At 58.8% G+C, this 21,361-nt stretch overlaps 1 protein-coding gene across 1 annotated transcript in view; it reads right to left on the bottom strand.

The window, feature by feature from the left end:
* The window catches only part of ASB2 (ankyrin repeat and SOCS box containing 2), a 36,609-nt gene extending 25,718 nt beyond the window's left edge, over positions 1-10,891 (bottom strand). Inside the window, exon 1 of the mRNA XM_051839133.2 lies at positions 10,529-10,891. The gene's annotated coding sequence lies outside the window, so the exon portion shown is untranslated. The remainder of the gene's footprint in view (positions 1-10,528) is intronic.
* Positions 10,892-21,361: the final 10,470 nt, after the last annotated feature.

The raw sequence follows: 21,361 nt of genomic DNA on the forward strand, positions 1-21,361 counted from the left end.
CACATCCGCCTGTCCGCTCACCGGTCCCTCCCTCCATCCAGCCACTTACTCATCCTTCCACACAGCCTTCCACTGCCCACCCACCCGCAAGAGGGGTTCCTAGAAAATGGGATTTAAAATAAGTATGTTTTGGTGAAAAAAAAAAACAACTTTGAATATCAGTGCACGGTATTTTCCTAGTACATATTTTCCATGAATTTGTTGACGGTCCCTCATCTATCCACCCATCCACCTATCCATCTATATATCCAACCGTCTAAGCACCTACCCCCCACCAGACCTCCCAGCCCCCCATCCATCCTCCTGTCCATCTGTCTGTCCACTCACACAACCACTCACACGTCTGTCTTACCACCGGTATCCATGCCTACATCATCCATTCTGTCTGTCCTCCCGTCCATCCACAGTCCCACCTCTTCGCTCCACGTGTAGCCATCCGTTCCTATGTGTACACACACATATGTGCTCGTACGGTCACTGGACGATGATTTCTTGAGCACCTACTGTATGCCAGGCTCTCTCCCAAGCACTGGGGATACAGCAGTGACCCCGACAGACAAACAGCTCTGCCCTCGGGGAGTTGCACCAGCGATGGCTACACTGTTGTTCCGATCGCCAGCCACGTGCTGTCATGCTGTGGCTCCCGTGCCCTGTGCTGTGCTAGGCCTGAGGACACAGAGATGAATCAGACGTGGGCCCACTATCGGAGGTCACACGAGCTGGTTAAAATCAATCAGTCGCATGATTGGTCCGTTAATCCCAGGGGCTGGCTCCTTGAAAAATGCTTCAAGGAGAGACGGACCTCGGTGGAAGAGACAGCTTTTAGAAAATCCTTAGCCTGGTTATCAGCCGCCTGGAGGCCAATATTCCCCCTCCCTTCCCCAGCACTGGTGGACCCACATCCACGTGATCTGCTCTGGCCGTGAACACAGGTGGGCACGACACAAACAGCCATTCAGCCCGGACTTGTGCCTTGGAGTTTGCGCCTGCTCCTCTGCCAGCCCAAGGAGAGGAGCTGCGCTTCAGGCTGAGCCCCAGAGGGAACCCACGTGGAGGGCAACTGGAGCTCACCTGCCCGGGGAGCCCTGCCCAGCTGAGTTTTGGGGTGTGGGCTGGCCTGCAGATCAGTGCTTGGCTGTCAAGGCTTACCTACACACCTAGCATTGCTCCTCGTGCTCAGGTCGGGGGCAAGTGCCCTGAGAGAGGAGCTTCTCCCTCTGGGCTGCGGTCAGTAGCTCATGTGTGCACTTGACCCCTGACCCTCTTTCCAAGGTCAGCGCCCTATAGAAGGAACTTGAGGGTCACCGTGAGGCTGGGTGAATGTCTCCATTATCACAGGATGAGCCTGAGTCCATTGATGCCCTCATGGTCCCTGCGAGCAGACCCTGGCTCTGTCCATGCAGTGGGGTGTCCTGGCCCACGATGAATCCAGATTGTTCCAAGCCAGGGGCAACACACCCGTCTCCTGGCTAGTGAGCACGTAGCCTGTTTTTTTTTTTTTTGTTTGTTTGTTTGTTTGTTTTTTTGACAGGCAGAGTGGACAGTGAGAGAGACAGACAAAGAGAAAGGTTTTCCTTTGCCGTTGGTTCACCCTCCAATGGCCGCCACAGCCAGTGCACTGCGGCCGGCGCACCGCACTGATCCGATGGCAGGAGCCAGGTGCTTCTCCTGGTCTCCCATGGGGTACAGGGCCCAAGCACTTGGGCCATCCTCCACTGCACTCCCGGGCCACAGCAGAGAGCTGGCCTGGAAGAGGGACAACCGGGACAGAATCCAGCGCCCCGACCAGGACTAGAACCCGGTGTGCTGGCGCCGCAAGGCGGAGGATTAGCCTAGTGAGCCGCGGCGCCGGCCTACATAGCCTGGTTTTGTCCAAAGACAGAACTTCTGCTGGGGCGCTGCTAGCAGAGACCTCCTTCCCTAAGACACGAGGGAGCAGAGAGGAAAACGACTCCTGGCCCCAACCTCTGCTTTGGAGGGGTTAAAGCTTGGAGCTGCGGCGGCTCCCTTGCGACCACGCCGGGGACAGAGTGTGTGACAGGTGGAGTGAGCGAGCTGGACAGAATGAATGATAGGTCTTCTAGGTCTCTCACTGGATCACTGAGCTGCTAAACTCATGCTGGCTCTGCACCCACCCCCAGCCTACTTGATAGCAAAAGGCTGAAGATCTTTGTGGGTCCAGCCAAGGTGAGTTGGGTTTTCTGTTCTATGCAGTCAAAAATCATCTTAACAGATGGTCCTCAGGTCTTGCTGAGAGCCTTGAAAGTAGACCCAGGCCCTGTCCCAGCCCAGGCCAATGAGCCCAAAGCCTCCACGGCTGGGGCCTGGACATGCAGTGTCCAAGCCTCTCATGACTTCCCAGTGTGGCCACGACTGCTCTAGATCAGTGGGTCAGTGGCCAGGCTGGGCTCCACGCTAGGGGAGGAGAAGCTGCCCCAAGACCCTAACGTTTGGGGGCCACCCCTTCGGCACCAATGGTGGCATCCACTCTAAGATTAGAAGAACCTGGGACCGGAACCGAGACATTGGGTTTGTGCCCGCGTCTCTTGCTCAGGCGGCTCCGTCACTGTTGTCCCGTCTGTTAATTGGCAGTTAGATTCCAGCCTGCCCTCCACCCCCTTGTCCTGGCAGGGGACACCCGTGCAGCCAGATGGGTCTCTATCCCCAGCTGGCCGAGGCCGGGCTTCCTGCCCTGTCCCCGGCCTGTGTGTGGCTGAGGTCCCTCCCAGGCTGGGTTGGCCCAGGTCTGCTTTCAAGGAGAGGGAGGAGGGGCTCTGCCCAGTGAGGAGTGGCCTGTGTGTGCCTCTCCAGGGCCAGGGTCCAGCTTTACCCACCCACCTGCAGCAAGATGGCACCTCCGTGTGTGTGGCACCAAACCGGCAGAAAATGTGGCTGCCAAGGGCTTGTCCTAAGGGTGGGCTGACGAGGCCAGGGGGCACTGGGCCAAGAGTCAGAAGCCTGAGCTGCAATCTCCATGCTGATGTTCCGGTGCTGTGTGACCCTACCAAGTCCCTGCCCTCTCCGGCTTTCCCACGGTGAACGGAGGATTTGGAGCTGGAAGGTGCCCAAGGGCTTTTCCAGTTCTGAAGAGCCTACAATTCAGTGAGACGTTTGGTGGGGCCTGTGCCATTGAACCCCAAACTCCCTGCTCCTGGGAGCCCCCATGGCCACTTGGACAGGTTCCTAGTGTATACAGAGCCTAGCTTGGCCACAGGGGAGCAGGGCACCAGGAGGGAGTGCAGGGCTCTCGGGTCTGGAGGTCAGGAGCTCTGTGTCGAATCTCCATTCTGCAACTTACAAAGCTCCGTGACCTCGGGCAAGGTGCTTCCCTGTCCTGGGCTGGGCCTCAGTTCCTGAATCAGTAAGAATGGGAATAAGACGGGCACTTCCCCGTGCTGGGGGCAACACATGGGCCAGGTGTGGGTGGGTGGCTCACACAGGGTAGAGCAGTGATTGGACTGAGGTCCTGCCACTCTCTCACTGCATGGGCCAGTCAGAGGCTGAGGGGCAGTGCTGGGCTGCAGTGCCCCTCCCTGACCACAGGCCTCACACCGCCCTGCACCTGGAACTGCCCTACCTCCAGCTAATTCCAGGGTCACCAGGCGCTGCCGGTGCCTTCCCACGGTGGGTGCGTGGCGGGGGGCACACTGTCCACACTGCGTTAACCTCACAAGAGCTCTGCAAGGAAAAAAGCTTTCTCAACCAGTTAACTTAGTTCTTCCACACCTCCACTCCTTCCAAAAGGAGCCCCTGTGTGTGGTCCCATTTTACAGATGAGACCGTTGAGGTTCAAAGGAGGAGGGGAAGCGTTTGCATGAAGACAGATGCCTGGAACAGTGGCATCTGAATCCCAATCTTGTTGGGGGTTCTTGGGTGATACCCACCTGTAGTGTCCCCTTGCACAAGTGGTGAACCTCACGGGGTTGCTGGTGGAATGCACAGGGCTCAGGAGCATCTGGGCTTAGCCGTGGACCCAGCCGCAAGCAAGCCAGGAGAGGAGACTCCCGGTTGCCGGCCCGATGCCATCACAGCCCTGCCAGGGATGCTGGGGGCCTCTCTCTCGGGGCTGGGGAGTCCCAAAGCTGCCATGGAGTCAGCTGACTGAGTTCCAGTCCCAGCCTTTCCAGTCATTAGCTGCTCGGTCTCTTGGAATCTCAGTTTCTCCATCTGTAAAATGGCCCTAACAGGAGTAACTCTCTCCGCAGGAGTGAGGAGGGTGATGCTGGGGTTGCCTCAGTTCTCCCTTTGCCTTCACCCTGCCCAGCTCAGTTTCTGAGGCCTCTGCCTGGGCACGGAGCTGCCTTCAGGGCCTGGGTCTTGGTAGGCGGCCGGCAGCCCCTCTCTGAGGGGCTGATCAGGATTAAAAATGCACCTTTCCAGGGAGAGCAGGAGGCCAGTGGGCCTTGCCCGGCCCATCCCAGGGTGGACAGCAGAAGGGTGCTCCAGGGCTGGCGTGCACAGCCGGCTGGCAGCAGGCTGGGAGTGCCTCTCATGTTCTCTCTGCTGCACCCCAGCCCTTGGGTCCTGGGGAGCCATCACCTCTCCCAAGGGCCCTCTGTAAAATGGACAGAGACGGCTGTGACAGGATGACCTGGGTTAACACATGGAAAGTCCTCAGATCAGTGCCTAAGTGGGTTCTCAGTTTCTGCATCTGTGAAATGGGCCAAGAAAAGGGGTCCTCCTCCACCCGCCGCATGCCTGGGTCTGCCTGGGAACTGGCGGCAGGGCAGAGGCCCTGTGTGTGTGGGGGGTGGGGTGGGGAGTGGGGTCGTTTGCGGGGCAGCAGTGGGCAGAGATCACCCCTGGATGTCCTATCAGCAAACTGGGCCTGCAGGGAGCCCAGCCAGGAGGTCAGGGGGCATCAAGGAGGACCAGCAGCTGCCTTCCAGCCCATGCAGCTCCCTGTCAGCCAGGACCTGGGGTCAGGAGTGAGGCCAGACAAGCCGCCTCCCATCCTCGGTGGTCCTCGTACGTAGAGCCCGTGATGCCCTCCTCTGCCTACCCTGCCTGGCAAGTCAGCCCATGCGCCTCCTCCACCAGGAAGCGTCCCTGATTGCTACACCATCTCAAGCTGCCCCCAAGTGCACCTGACCCCTTGAGAGGGGCCTGGTGCCCTGTGGAGTCGAGAAACTCCCAAAGAACAGGACTGTGTCCCCATTCCTGCAGCAACCCCAGGACCTGAGCCAAAGCCAGGTATACAGTAGGTGCTTCATAAGTGCTGGATAGACAGAGAATGAAGGGCAGGGTCATGAGAATTCTTCAGGTGCATGGAAGGAGAGGTGTAGAGATGCTGAGTGGGGCAGACGGCCTTGGCCTTGGTGACTACCCTGCCACCTGCTGGCCGTGTGATGGGGAGCAGGCTCCTCACACCCTCTGCGCCCCACTGTGGCCATCTGCAGGGTGAAGACCATGCAGACAAGCCTGTGGCCGTGTCGACAGAAGCAATCAGGTTCAGGGATGATGTGGGCGTCAGTACCCGGCACACAGCCCAGGGCCCCTGGAAAACTCTACAGGCACTGGGGCTCAGAGCCCCTGCTGTGGCCTCCCAGGGTGGGGGCGACATCCGGGACTCCTCCTGCTGGAAGAGGCTCAAGCTCAGGACAGGATGGTTCCCAAGGAGGCGTGGCCTAAGCGATTCCCCAAGCTCCCTCCATCTAGAGAGATCGAGCTTGAGCGAAAGTGAAAGTAAGCTTTCTGGAGACAACAGGCCAGGCCAAGTGGTGGCCGCCAGCCCCTGTGGCTGGGAGGGAGCAGGGAGGTGAGGAGAGTCTGCCCTGCTCCCAGCCAGCCCCGCTGCCTCTGCCCGCCTCTCCCCAAGCCCCTCCTCCCATAGCCCCCAGGCCCTGGTCAAGGACCGACCTGTAGCCCAGGCGGCTCTCGGTCCTGGCCTTGAATCTCTGGCCCGGCTGACTGCCCGCAGGGGGAGCTCGGCGCCCTTGCTCAGCAATGCTGTGTGAACACTTGCATTTCTCTTGGGGTCCACCCGCACCCCGCAGGGTGAGCAGCGTGGGCCGCTCCACTTTGCTGCCGCTCAAAGCCACCTGTCCCTCTCAGATCACTGCTCCCCACTCCCAGGCGGCACCGGGACCACACGCCTCCCCTGCAGGCCACTGAGGCGCTCAGCACGTGCTTCCAGCTTGAGTCGTGCATTGCGCCTGCCACAGAGCGTTGCTAGATGTGGACGCTGAGGCGCACCCAGGGAGAAAGTGACAAGGAAGAGAGGCGACTACTGACTTCTGACTTCTGCCCAGTTCTCAGCCTGTGTCTCTAACAGCAGCCTCTTGGGGTTTAAGATTTGAGTAGCGCTGGAGTTCAGCTGAAGCCGCTATGAGAACATATAACACACACATGACACAGTGCAATAACACACATGTGCCATGCATGTGCTCGCAGAGCGCCTGTCACGCAGGTGTGCATGGACCATTTGTCCCTCTCTTCCCAAGGCTGCAGGTCTCCCCGAGGGAGGGCTGCCCAACCCCGCGCCCCGCAGCGCCCCCTCTCCGGGAGCCGGATCTCTGCGCCCTGCTGAGCCCAGCATGCAGAGGGGACCCAGGACGGCTGAGGAAACCCTTGTGGGGGCCCCATGGCTGGGGGACACGCAGCGTGGCTGGGAGACATACAGCGTGGCTGGGGGACACGCAGGGCTTCTCTCGTGCCGAGTCCTGCTGCTGTCAGACCTGAGCGGCGGCCAAGGGTCCCTGCGTGTTTTCCTCGCCGCTTCCCAAAGCTGCACCTCTTGACCTTCTCAGCGCCAGGGGAAGTCAGCGTCCCCACCGAGCAGAGGGGCAGGCTGAGTCCGCCATGGAAGGGGCAGGGGATCTGCCCCCGGGCGCCTGCCCCCCCCCCGTTCCCGTGACACTGAGCACCAAGCGCAGAGGTGAGGGGTAGTTGCTCCGGACCCTCGCCCCCCTGGAGGTTCGGCCCTGGCTCCGGAGTGCCCTGGGCTGGGAGGGAATCCAGTCCACCGTGCCCTCGGGCTCAGGCAAAGCCCCAGATGGGCCCTGGGCTGTGGGGCAGGGCTCCGCAGGGGCCGCCCAGCTGCGGGGGTTTGAGCCCTTAGTCCAGACGCTGAGGATGAACCTCAGAACCTTCTGCGCTGGCTTCCAGCCATCTCCTGGTTGTCAGGGGCCTGGGCCTCGGGCTGCTCAGGGCTGCAGACTTCGGCCGGTGCCACCAGGCTGGGTTCCTCTCCCCTTTGTGCGAGGGAAAACCGAGGCCCAGACAGGGGATGTGACTGTCACGTGGGCACCAGTAGGAGGTGACAGCCGCGGATCTGCCTTGTTCACCACACAGTCGGACAGTCTGTGCCCATTGCACGGAGGGGAACACTGTGGCTCCGGCGGCCGTGGAGCCACCCCTTGCTGACCCAATTCTGGGTGAATCTCTCCCTAATGTTCTAGGGAACAAGAACAAGCCTCAGTACTTTGCTTATGAGGATTCATTGAGGAAGTCACCCCAAAAAGCGAGGGTTAGAGGCAGAGAAGGGAGCAAGAAAAACAGGAAAAAAAAAAATCGGCTCCTGCCTTCTGTGGAAAGCGCTCCACGCCAAGGGGGAGGGTAAACTACCCAGGCCCAAGGCCCAGGGACTGAGGCCGTGCCCACGAGCGCCAGCTAAGAAAAGCGTCAGCCAATGCCAAGTTTCCATTTTCTCTCTCTGGACACCCAGGCTATCAAGTCAGGCCCGTGGGTCACCTTTGTCTCAGCCGCCCGCACGGGGGCGCTGCCCTGCCCCCTGGCCCAGGCCCCTCCCTCGGCAGCCGGCCCACCAGGGTGGCTCAGCAATGTACTGCCCGGGACACGGGGCTCCAGGCCCCCGGCCCAGCCTCTGCTGCCTCGGCTGTGTGTGCCCATGGTGGCCAGGGGTGGGCGGGGGACTGGCTCGCCCACCTCCGAGCCTCCGGGCCCCTCAACAGCCCAAATGCAGCCCTGCCCAGCCCCCCAACAGCCCAAGTGCAGCCCTGTCCAGCCCTGCTCTGGCCCGCAGGCCCTGGGAGCCTGTGGGTGCTCACTGCAGGCAGCAGAGTGGGGGGCCTGGGCTCTCCCAGAGCCCCCTCCTCACCAGCGCGCAGCCGCAGGCCTGGCTGGGAGGTTACAGATCGGCCGGGCCCTCTTCCCACTCTCTCTCCCTCTGGGCTCATCCCCCTCCCCTGCCTTCACTGAAATCCTTTGCTGCTCCTCTCTCAGCCTCCCCTGTTTGTTTCTTCTCCCCTTAATCACGTCTCTCTCTGTCCCTGTCTATAAAAAACCAGGGAGATAAGGAATCAAGTGAGTCTGGCTCCACCATGGCCTCCCCAAACATCCCCGTCACCCCCAAAGAGCTCAACAGCTTCCCTTCTGCCCCTGGGTAGCAAATGCCCCGGCTCTGGCGCTTGGGACGGAGTTGAGGCTGCAAGCCCTCCGGAGCCACTGGGTGGGCCCAGAGATATTTCTGTGCCTCCTTCGGGAAGTCTCTTGGACCCGTCTAGGCCACAGTATACGGGCACCTTATGACGCCCGCCCTGTGCCAGGGACATTTCTCCTGGGTGCATGCAGATGCTGTTTTGCTTCTGCCCTGGTCCCCAGAGAACCTGCAGGAGGCCGTGGCTTTGCTTGTGGGCCTGGAGGAAGAGGCCGGGTTGGATTCCCTGGATTCAGGCAGGAGCCTCCACCTCTCCAAATCTCAGGTCCACCTCTGACAAGGCGGGCGACGGGCCCCGCTCGCGCACGGTGGCCTTGAGGAGTCAGTGGGGAGCATCCCGTGGTCACTGAACGCCCACAGGCATTGCCCGTGTTATTATTTGCCGTGGATGACACGGAGCCTCGGCCCCGCGAGGAAGAAGAGGGTGCCCTCGCCTCCCCCTGCCGCCCGGGGCACTGGGGATCTGGCCCGCATGCAAGAATGGTTGATGCAAGCAGGAACAGCACAGGGGAGGCGCTGCCCGCTGCACCCCCCCCCCCGGTGGAGTGGCAAACAAGCCCGCGCCCGCTGCACCGCCCGCCCGCTGTTTTGGAAGTGACTCCTGCCTCTGTCGCCGCTGCCGCACTGTGCTCCTGCCCCAGGCCTCTGTGCTGGGAGCCGGCCCTGGCTGGTTCTGCCAGAGTCCTCTGCGGGCCCCCAAGCCCCTGCCTCGCACAAAAGGAGCGCTTCCTGCAGGGGCGAGGGCGCTCCTGCCCCACGCAGGGGCTTAGGCCTGCACTGCTCCAGCTGCTGTCACGCACCTGCCCTCCGGAAGGGTCCCGGCCTCCCCGCCTCCTCGCTGCAGGCCACCGCCCCGACTTGCCCAGGAGCTGCCTGCAGGCAACCCCACTGCCCTCCGTGGCCCAGAAACTCGGGGGACGCCCGTCTCCTCACCTGGCCGCCCACTGTCCCCAACCACTGTCACAGCACTGCGGTCCCCTGGCCCTGGGCCACCTGACTTGTGGGCCTGAGTCACCGGTGACACTGGCCCAGCCCTCTGAAAGCCATCCCATCCTTGACTGTGTACACACACACACTTACACACACATATACTCACACACATACATGTGCACACACTCACACACACATATACACTCACACATGCTCTAACATACACACACAAGCACACATATATACACATTCACACAAACACACATACACACATACATCACACATACATACACACATGTACACACATTCACACAAACACACGTATACACATACGCTCATACATACACATATACTCACACTCACATACACAAACTTGTGCATATACACACATATACACATGAACACACACACACACTCTCATATACATTCACACTCTCACATACACTCTCATAGATACACACTCTCACATACATACACTCATGCACATACACATACACATTCACACATGTGCACACACATACACACTCATATACCTCAGCACTCATACACACACAAATATACACACTCATGTGTGCCTACATATACACACATACACTGACACACACTCACATGCACACACATACACTGACACACTCACACTCACATGCACACACATACTCACACTCATACACAGTGTTGTTAAATTTTCGTGGGCAACACGCCTCAGTCCATGTCTCCCTAGACCCCAGCTGACGCAGCTGCAGCCGCTGCACCTGGACACCTCTGCCCCTCCACAGTCCTGGGCAGGCATCGGCGCCCGGGAAATGCGTGGAAGGGGCTTCCCGGGCATGAAGACATCCCTCTGCTTGCCTGCGTTTCAGAAAGGTGCCTGCCCGACAGTCATTGCCAGAGAACTAGGGACACACAGAGGCCTCGTTGACAGCCCCTGGTGCATTTCCACTTTTAGAAGTGCACGCCCCACGTATTCTGAGCAAGAGCCCTTCTGAAGCAGGGGTGCGTATGTGCGAGATGCTGACTCTGTTCCCCAACTCAAAACGAAAGCCGCTGGTGCACTGTCGGACCCAGGAGAACGGGGACACAGGGGACGGCGACAGCGCAGGGAACACCAGGAGCCTGCCAGTGAGTCCCGCAGCCCTGAGCCCCAGCTGGCGCACCGCCTTTGTGCAAGGTCCGGACGAGAAAGTTGAAAGCATGCGTTACCTGTTGGGCTGGGACCCAGGGGCACAGCTCCGGGAGGATGCAGGGGGTTCTCTGGCGAGCGGCGGAATTCAGAGCATGCTCCCGGAGCGCCTCTGCCCTGGCCCGGAGCTGCTCGCTGGCTGCTGTGCCAGGCGCCTCTGCAACGCTCTGCTTTGAGGCAGGGAGTTTATTTCGGGCCCATCGCATGACCTGTGATGACAAGCCAAACCATAAGAAGCTGTGAATCTCAGATTTCCTGTCTGAAGACCACGCCGCAGAAGCTGGATCCTGCCGTCTGCTGGTCCGGGTGCATCGAAAACAGACGCTCACTCGGGAGAGCATCTCGGAGCTTCAGCTCCCACGTGATGTCATCATTTGTGATCCTTGACATAGAGGCCATATATGGGTATGTTTCTGGAACTGCCCAGGAGGGAGTGAGAGGAGAGAGACGCAGAGGGCAAGGCACAGGGAGACGGGGAAGGAGAACAGGGAGACCAGAGGTGGGAAGGAAAGAGAGAGGGGAGAAGAGAGAAGAAAAGGCACAGACAGGAGGCAGGTGACAAGGCGGACAGGAAGGGGACTGAGCGGAAGAGAAGAGGGAGACAGGGAGGGCAGAAAGGGGTCCATGTAATAGGTCTTTGGGGACATCATCGAGGTTGGGAGCCCAGCACGCAGCAGGTGGCAGCACCTGGCATTGGCAGACACCCGGTGTGCCCCTGCCAAATGTTGTGGGGTGAGCCTGGGGTTCGAGGTTAGGGAGACAAACCAACCTGCAAACACGGAAGCATGTCAGCAAGCCCTGGGCAGACACATAGCAGGAGGGGACCCTTCCTCCAGGTCTAGGAAGAGCTGGTCCTGTTCCCAGAACAGGTGGAATGGCAGAGACAATGCACGCACAGCTGCACCTGCTGGGCAGCCAGGATGCGCCCTGCATGCCACCAGCTGCTTCCACACCCACACACGTGTTTGATCTCAGAGTCAGGGGCCAGGAAATGATTGTCACTTGATCCACTTCTCCCAAGACAAAAGAATTTCCATTCCAAAGGTCCATCCCCTCGGCAGGATTTGTGAGAGCCACAGGGCGATTTCTCACCCTCACAGACTCAGGAGAACGTCGGGATACTTCCATACTCACATGGAGAACTGCACAAGGAAACAGATGTCCGCAAGCTCAGGTGCCGCTGACAGGGGTTGTGTCAAGGTGCTGGCTGGTGCTGAGGACGGGGGGACATCACGGGCCCCTGGGCTGCCTCCTGCTCCTCCAGCCCCTGCCGAGCCGGGCAGCCTTGCCCAGGCCACCGCGGCTGGGCAGCCCCTCCAGGTTAGCTCAGAGTTAGCCCCCTCCAGACTCCATGCCACGGTGGGACGCCGGAGAAGGGTGGAGAAGGACTGATTCTCTCCACCACTCAGACTTACCTTAGCGGCAAGACATTCTAGCAGATTCTATGAGATGTCTCCCGTGCCAGAGTGGGGATGCAGGTTCCTCTGCTTGCTGTCTACCACCAGCCCCTTCCCCAGACAGGCCTGGAACCCTGGGCTAACCTGGGATAGGCCCCTTCTTAGGTTTCCCTCCACCTTGCCCTCTGGCCAGCCACCCTCCTGCAGCCGAGAGAGCTGGGGAGGCCGTGAGCGCTGCTGCCTCAGCTGGGGCTCAGCTTTGGGTGCCAAAGCCCAGATGCAGAGGCGAGATCCAGGGCGCAGAAGGGGTGCTGCGGCGGACCCAGCAGGGGCCTGGCCAGGAGCGCCTGGATGAACCCACAGAACACTATCCTCGCCACCAGCTGCTGTGATGGAGTCTGCTTTGCCCCCACCAGAACCCGTGGGGAGATTCAGTTCCTTGGGGTGCATTGCTGGGAGGTGTGGGTCTCGGGGCCCTCGCGAACAGATGACGGCGCCACCTGGCTGGAACGAGTTCTGGCTCTCGTGGGCCCCGCATGGTTTCTGTCTTCCACTTGCACCTGCCTGCCCAGCTCTCTTCCCGCCTCACTCGGAATAGACACTGGCAATGCCGCTGCCCGATCTTGGACTTAAAGCTTCAAGAACTGGGAGCTAAAAAAACTCTTTTCTTTATAAATCGCCCCTTTTTGGGTGTTCCATGATAGCCATGGAAAACGGTGGCTATTCCCCCGTTTCACAGATGAGGCAAGCGAGGCGCAGGTTTGTCCTCAGTCCCACGTTTCTAAGTGATGGACCAGGTAAGCCTGACACAAAGGCCCAGGCTTCGGACCCCAGCTCCACCCACCAAGGAATGGGGAGCCCAAGAATTGAGGCACCAGGAGGAGCCCCACAGAGCAGTGTGGGGGATTCCCAGAGCGCCGGGCTGCTGTGCAGCCGTTCCTCTGGGGAAAGAACCTTCTAGAAGGGGGCCCTGCATGGATGTCCTGTGGAGTGCCAGACAAGGTACCCTCTGCCTGGGGGCTTCTGCCCCTGCGCCATCCCAAGGACCCTGGCATGGCCACGCCCTCCTCTGCTCCGGCACCCAGCTCAGCCATGAGTCGTCCACTACAGGGCTTTTCGCTGTGGCTTCAGCCAGAGCCGTGGACTCAAGTGTGAATGGTCTTTGCCGGGTGCAGTGTGTGGGGCTCGGCCCCTCGCCTCGGCCCCTACCCTCCGTTCCCCCTCTGAGACTGAGCAGCTATCTGGCAGGCAGGCTGGGCGTGCCTGTCCAGGGTCCACAAAGGACGCCAGTGTGCACGGAGCTAGAGCGCCCGACTCCCACCTCCTCGGAGCCACCTCCCCGCTTGAGTTCTTGCATGGAGGAGGCCCAGGCCCAGGCCGGGGAGCGGAGTCTGCACCCTGCAGAGGGCCACCCCTCACCCAGGACCAGTGTCAGCCAAGACCCGGGCTCCCGACCCCACCTCGGTACGAAGGCACTCAGCCCATACACCACACATACACACACATATTCCACACCCCACACATACACACACTCACACCACACACACACCCCACACACCACACATACACACTCACATCATACACATACATGAATACCCCACACATACATCACACCACATACACACACACACACCACACACACACCCCATACACCACACATACACACCCCACACACCGCACATACACACATTCACACCATACACATACATACATACCCCACACATACATCACACCACATACACACACACACCCCACACATACACACACTCACCACACACACACCCCACACACCACACATACACACATTCACACCATACACATACATGCATACCCCACACATACATCACACCACATACACACACACACCCCACACATACACACACTCACCACACACACACCCCCCACACACCGCACATACACACATTCACACCATACACATACATACATACCCCACACATGCACACATACATCACACCACATACACACACTCACACCACACACACACCCCATACACCACACATACACACATACTCCACACCCCACACATACACACACTCACACCACACACACACCCCACACACCACACACACCACACATACACATACATACATACCCCACACATACATCACACCACATACACACACTCCCACCCCACACATACACACTCACACCACATATGTATACACACTCACATCACACACACACCCCATACACCACACATATACACTCACACCATACACATACATACATACCCCACACATACACACATACATCATACCATACACACACTCCCACCCCACACATACACACACTCACACTACACACACACCCCATACACCACACATACACACACATACTCCACACCCCACACATACACACACTCACATAACACACACACCCCACACACCACACCACACATACACACTCACACCATACACATACATACATACCCCACACATACACACATACATCATACCACATACACACACCCCACACATACACACACCCACACCACACAAACAGCCCATACACTACACATACATACACACATACTCCACACCCCACACATACACACATACCTTACACATACACACACACGTCACACCACATACACACACACCACACATACACATACTCTCCACACCACACATATACACACATATCCCACACATACACACACACATCATACCACACACACACCACACATACACACACACACCAGGTACACACACACACTCACATTCCACACCCCACACATATCCCACACATACACACTCATCATACCACACACACACACCACACGTACACACACTCACACCACATACACACACACACTCACATTCCACACCCCACACATACCCCACACATACACACACACATCACACCACATACACACACTCACACCACACATACACACACTCACACCACACATACGCACACTTATACAGACCTGCCACTTCCTTCTGGATGTCACTCCAGGTTGCCATCAGAATTCTCATGATTATGACTATGGGTGTGTGTGTGAGAGAGTGTGTGTAAATGTGTGTGGTGTATGTGTATGTGTGACTATGAGTGTACGTGTGTGATGTGTGTGTATGTATGAGAGTGTGTGTGTGGTATATGTGTCTGTATGTGTGACTATGGGTGTGTGTGTGACTGTGTGTGTGAGAGTATGTGTGTAAGTGTGTGTGGTGTACGTGTCTCTATGGGTGACTATGGGTGTGCGTGTGTGCATGTGTGATGTGTGTGTAAGTGTGTGGTGTATGTTTCTCTATGTGTGACTGTGGGCATGTGTGGATAAGTGTGTGTGGTGTATGTGTCTCTATGTGTGACTATGGGCATGTGTGTGCATGTGTGATGTGTGTGTGTGGTGTATGTGTCTGTATATGTGACTATGGGCATATGTGTGTAAGTGTGTGTGGTGTGTGTCTCTATGTGTGATATGGGGCTATGTGTGTGATGTGTATGTGAGTGTGTGGTGTATGTGTCTCTGTGACTGTGGGTGTATGTGCATGTGTGATGTGTGTGTAAGTGTGTGTATGTGTGAGAGTATGTGTGTATGTGTGTGGCATATGTGTCTATGTATGACTATGGGTGTGTGTGTGCATGTGTATGTGATGGGTGTAAATATGCGATGTATGTGTCTACGTGTGACTGTGGGTGTGTGTGCATGTGTGATGTGTGTGTAAGTGTATGGTGTATGTGTCTACGTGTGACTATGGGCGTGTGTGCGCGTGTGTATGTGATGTGTGTAAATGTGTGGTGTATGTGTCTATGTGTGTGGGTGTGTGTACATGTGTGATGTGTGTGTAAGTGTGTGTATGTGTGTGTGGCATATGTGTCTATGTGTGACTATGGGCGTGTGTGTGCGTGTGTGGGGGTGAACACAGTTTAGAAGCCCCACACCTAGGGGGTCCCCGTGGGAACCAGACCAGCATTTCCCTGACAGTGACGCCTCCTCCAGGAAGGAGGGAAGGGGAGAGGCCTGGGCTGGAGAGGCAGCAAGGGGCCCAGGAGCAGGGCTGTGGGCCGGTACTGTGTCCTGGGACACCTGACCCAGCAGCCGCCCACCACCACGGAAATAAGCACCCGCCCCCACCCTGGCGTCCTGGCCGCTGGCTGCCTCTTCCTATCAGCTTGTTGGGTCTCAAATAACCAGAGCAGAGCGGAGCAGACAGAGCCCAGCCCTTGGTCTGGGCAGCGCTGGATCTGGGGTGAGGGTGCCAGACAGGGGCTGGAGTCCTGGGAGGGAGGGCGGAGCACCTGTGGAGGGGCAGCAGAAGAGCCTGAGTGGAGACGTCCTTGCCCCGCCCCCTGCCCTGTGCTGAAGCGCATTCCAGGGGGAGAGGATGTGTCTCCTGCTTCTAGAAAGCACAAACCACACGGGCCAGGTGCCCGGGGGGCAGGGACACCCCACTGACACTCTAGGTAGGGGTCAGGTGCCCGGGGGGCAGGGACACCCCACTGACACTCTAGGGGCCAGGTGTCCGGGGGGCAGGGACACCCCACTGACACTCTAGGTAGGGGTCAGGTGCCCGGGGGGCGGGGACACCCCACACACACTCTAGGGGCCAGGTGCCCGGGGGGCGGGGACACCCCACTGACACTCTAGGGGCCAGGTGCCCGGGGGGCGGGGACACCCCACTGACACTCTAGGGGCCAGGTGCCCGGGGGGCGGGGACACCCCACTGACACTCTAGGGGCCAGGTACCCAGGGGACACCCCACTGACACTCTAGGGGCCAGGTGCCCGGGGGGTGGGGACACCCCACTGACACTCTAGGGGTCAAGTGCCCGGGGGACACCCCACTGACACTCTAGGGGCCAGGTGCCCGGGGGGCTGGGACACCCCACTGACAATCTAGGGGCCAGGTGCCCAGAGGACAGGGGACAACCCACTGACACTCTAGGGGTCAGGTGCCCGGGGGGCAGGGGACACCCCACTGACAATCTAGGGGTCAGGTGCCCAGGGGACATGGGACACCCCACTGACAATCTAGGGGTCAGGTGCCCGGGGGGCGGGGACACCCCACTGACACTCTAGGGGCCAGGTGCCCAGGGGACAGGGGACACCCCACTGACAATCTAGGGGTCAGGTGCCCGGGGGGCGGGGGACACCCTACTGACACTCTAGGGGTCAGGTGCCTAGGGGACAGGGGACACTGACGAGGCCAAGGCTACATCGGCTGGCTGACAAGGTCACAGCAGAAGGTCTGTCTCAGCAAGGCGTGAGGAGGACAGTCCTCTTGGTGGTTTTAGGTTTGATGGGAGCTATACTCTGCATAAGCAAGCCGGAGCTTCCTGGTGGTCCTGCTAATGATTGCTGTATTCCTAATTTTAGGGAAGTGCACTTAGTTTCATAGCCTCCAAAAGGTCCATTGCTTTGTAGAATTTTAATCAAGCAGAATGTTAGTGCAGAAGAAAGGGTTAATGCCTTATGCAAGGTTGAGCTGTTTGCGGAAAAGAATTAAAAGGCAACAGGCTCTCTGGTATATACTTCCCACTAGAATAAAGACAGATGTTACTAAAGCTTTAATTCACTATATGCTACAAATACTACAATGGTTAGGATGTCAAAACTGTAGAATAGAGCTAAGTGAACCTTCAAATAAGTGCAATAAAGAAATTAAAGAATTACAGAAAGAACTGCAAAGAGGGGATACATTTTAAAAAGGACCTGCTTTGACCTTGGGCCTTCTAGTAAAGATTAGATTAGGAAGGTACTGTTCTAGCTTATGTAGCCAATTTCTGCCTAGCTCGACAGCACTCGAGGCCTTGGCTTGTGTCGGCAGCCCGTCATCTCACACCTGTCTGTGAGTGTTATCCGTGCTCTGAATATGCCCTTGAAAATCGAAGAAACTGTAATTAGAAAAAATGGACAACAGGCTTTTCCTTGTAAGAAGAAAGAATCATTGTGTGGCTTATGATATAAAAATAACGTCTGGTGCTCGAGGGCCAGAGCCGTGCCATCAGCCTTGCTGTGAGCGTCTCTCATCTCTTCGAGCGTCAACACCTCTCACATCCTGGGGCCCTGGACTGGCTGGAGCTGGTCTCCGGCAGGACACCCCACTGACAATCTAGGGGCCAGGTGCCTGGGAACAAGGGACACCCCACTGACAATCTAGGGGCCAGGTGCCTGGGAACAAGGGACACCCCACTGACAATCTAGGGGCCAGGTGCCTGGGAACAAGGGACACCCCACTGACAATCTAGGGGCCAGGTGCCTGGGAACAAGGGACACCCCACTGACAATCTAGGGGCCAGGTGCCTGGGGACAAGGGACACCCCACTGACAATCTAGGGACCAGGTGCCTGGGAACAAGGAACACCCCACTGACAATCTAGGGACCAGGTGCCTGGGAACAAGGGACACCCCACTGACAATCTAGGGACCAGGTGCCTGGGGGGCAGGGGACACCCCACTGACAATCTAGGGACCAGGTGCCTGGGGACAAGGGACACCCCACTGACAATCTAGGGGCCAGGTGCCTGGGGGGCAGGGGACACCCCACGACGCTCCAGGTGTGGACCCAGGATGGGCCTTCACTACCCGGCAATCCCCACGGCCTGGTGAAGGCCACCTGCCATCCTCTCATGGTGGCATTCGCGGGCTCCCCTTACCATGTCTCTTTCCCTGCCTGGCCACACAAGGCTCTGTTCTCCCCAGACCCCGCATGCATGTTAAGGGGACCCAGGGCTCCCATCCAAATCCGCAGAAACTGGAGGACAAAGGTGGTCTCAGGACCCGGTGCCGCTTGCACCTGCTGGTGCTGTCCTGCGTCACTAGGGACCCTGCAGACAGGAGCAGCCTCCGCTGACCAGCAGGCAGGAAGGACGGGTGGTTCTCCCTGCTCTCATGCCTACTCTGCCGCACCCCAATACACCTCCCCAGCCCCGGGGAGACCCTTGCTAAGGACCAATCGCCCTGGAAACTCTGGGACATATCTGCTGGGGACGGCCCTGTGCCTGGAGGGGTCCGGGCCCCCTGCTGGGGGGGGGCTTGCATGGCCAGTCCTGTGCATATGCAGATGCAATGCACGTGCAGCCCCAGGTAGTGGCGCCCACTCCTGTGTCCAGCAAGGGCCCCACAGTCGGCTTCTCTCCGCCTATGCCTCGCCTGCTGCAGGACCCTAGCCATAGCTCCGTGAACTCAGCCTTGTCTCTGAGGGTCGGGGAGTGACAGAGTCTCTCTCCTATGGTTGTTGAGATTAAAAGGGGACCCCAGAGCTTGAACAGCACCTGCTCCCCCCAGGGCCCAGCAGGAGACAGCCCCCGTCATCTCTCCTCCTTTGCACCTGCCACAGCTAGAGGAGAGCGCACCGCCCACTGGTCAGGGCCTCAAGGGTGCTCTGGTGACTGTGGGCCTTGGTCCAGCCTGTCTTGAAGGCTGCTGGCTCTCAGGCTGACCGTCACCCAGCCTCCTCCAGGGCTTGCTCCCACCCTGCCTGGGTCACCCCCTGGGAACTCAGGACGCCAGTGGTCCAAGTGAGCAGCAAAGCAGGTTTTCCATGAGCAGCCAAGCAGGCACTTGCGGTCACCCGCAGACTGGAGGGAAGGGACCGCCCTCTTTGGGTGCTCGGACCCATGCACCTGCTGGATGCGGCAGCTGCTGGCCCCGCGCCGTCTGGGCAGAGCTGGGGCCTGCCTGTCCCTGCCGCCACTGCTGCGGAGCGGGGAGGACAAAGCAGATGCGGGTCAGGGCCCAGCCACCCTGGAGCCGGCTCCAAGCGAACAGCAGGGGCCTTTTGCTCCAGGCACGCAGCTGTCACTCCTGTGGGTCCTCTGCAGGAGCCGCCGGCTAAAAGGCCACAGCTGTCAGTAACCGGCTTTCACCCTGGCCTTGCTCCTCCGAGGAGGCCACGCGGCCGGTGCTGTGGCATCACAGAGGTGGGGACAAGAGCCAGCCCCGGAGGCAGGCTTCTGGATGTGACGCAGGGCTGGGGGCTTGGAGGGAATCGGGCCCCGATGTCTAGACAGAGCAGGCGGCCTCCCCTCCTGCCTCCTCCTGTGGGCAGGTATAGGGCAGGGAGTGCCCATTCATCAGCCCCTCTGGGGCCCCAGTGAGGAAACGAGGCTCTCCCAGGCCCTGCCTGAGCTCAGCCAGCTGAACGCGACACACACCCGAATTGGGAGGTCCTTGGGGCGCCTGTTCCAGCATCCCTTGCCTGTGGGGGAAAAACCGAGGCTAGAGATGGGAGGAGCTTGTCCAGGTGTGGGAGGAGCAATGATTCCAGAAATCTGTGTGGTGCCTTTTGTTGGCTCCCCCGGGAGCTCACAGACTGACCTCCGTGTTGATAATCTCACCAAGCTACAGACCCCAGAGCGCCAGCTGGGCCAGTTGGCAGGAGCCACCCCACACCAGAGCAGGGGGTGCCCAGGGACAGGCTGGACTTCCTCTTGGGCTGGTCCGGGATGCCTGGTGACCCTGCAGACTCCCAGGAACACTCGAAGAGGAGGTTGTGGTTTGCAACCGACCCCGAGCCCTGGTGCGAAGCTGGAGGCCTGAGCCCAGGCAGCTTGGGTGTCAGTGCGGCCGAGCCTCGCTGTTCCCACCGCGGGAGGTCAGGCTGCGGCTGCGCCCAGCACAGAACCGCAGAGACGGCGCGCTGCCCGGAGCCTCTGCACAGCCCAAGCTCCGAGTTACCCGCCAGCTGGACGACCCACTGACCTCTCTGAGCTGTGCTTTTCTCTTCTACAAAATGAGGAGGAAGTGACAGTGCCTACATATCTCATAGGGAGGTGGCAAAGATTACATCATATGCACACAGTGGCCCAAGCCTTCTACATGTACACATGCATGTGCATGTGGGTGTATACACAAACATACATGTGATCTGTTCATATATAATACATACATGTACATACAATAGAATCCATTTTGTAATTGAGAGTACATCATGTATGTAGAGAAACACATATGCGCGTGTGCGTGTCTACCTCCCTTAGAATAAAGACTTACAAACCAAGAAGTTGTTAGTAGCTTAAACTTCCTGACACAGAGGGGTGCAGGTGGGTTGGAGGCAATGGCTCTTACCTAGGGACAGTTTGGGGCAGGGGATGTGAGACCGTTTTGGTTGCTACAGCTTGGGGTGTGAAGGGCTCTGGGCGTGGAGTGAGTAGAGATCGGGGTGCCGCTAAACACCCCGCCTTGCTCCAGGCAGCCTGGTCCCCAGGGCAGAATGCAGGGGCCCTCGTGCGACCCGCATGGCAGTGGTGCGAGCCTGGCTGAGGAGTGGCCGGTGGAAGAGGGCCTGCGCCCAGCTGACGAAGGGCCAGGCCGGGAGGGAGCCTACGGGACTGGGGCCAGCCCCGTCCCCAGGGCTGGGGCGTGGATCCGCAGGGCCTGTCACCGTTACATAACGGGCGGCTCAGCCAGCGCTCGGGAAGCTGCTCCGGAGGTCGGGGTGGGAGGAAGCAGCCGTGGTCTGAGCAGCAAGAAAGGAGCAGCCAAGGTGGC

This window comes from Oryctolagus cuniculus, chromosome 20, assembly GCF_964237555.1.
Source record: "Oryctolagus cuniculus chromosome 20, mOryCun1.1, whole genome shotgun sequence".
In the NCBI taxonomy this organism is placed as follows: domain Eukaryota; kingdom Metazoa; phylum Chordata; class Mammalia; order Lagomorpha; family Leporidae; genus Oryctolagus; species Oryctolagus cuniculus.